Genomic DNA, 310 nt, shown 5'->3' with positions numbered 1-310 from the left:
AAATGCTCTAATCTCTACATCTATAATCTATATGACTATCTAAAAAAAAAAGAAATTGTTATATATAGAAAAATGAAATTTTCTTTTTCTCTATTTTTAAAATGTAAATTTTTCTATGAAATTAATATAACCTATTCTTTAGTCTTTTTGACTAAAACCTTCCAATAATCATTATAATTAAAAATATATAATTAGTGATGATTATTTAGTTGATACAAATAATAAGAATAAAATATACTTATTATTAATGTAATAAATTTCATTTTTTAATATTTTAGCATTAATTACGAAATACAAAAAAATTAAATTA

This window comes from Arachis duranensis, chromosome 1, assembly GCF_000817695.3.
Source record: "Arachis duranensis cultivar V14167 chromosome 1, aradu.V14167.gnm2.J7QH, whole genome shotgun sequence".
Classification (NCBI taxonomy): Eukaryota; Viridiplantae; Streptophyta; class Magnoliopsida; order Fabales; family Fabaceae; genus Arachis; species Arachis duranensis.
Note: the sequence above shows the minus strand (reverse complement) of the source record.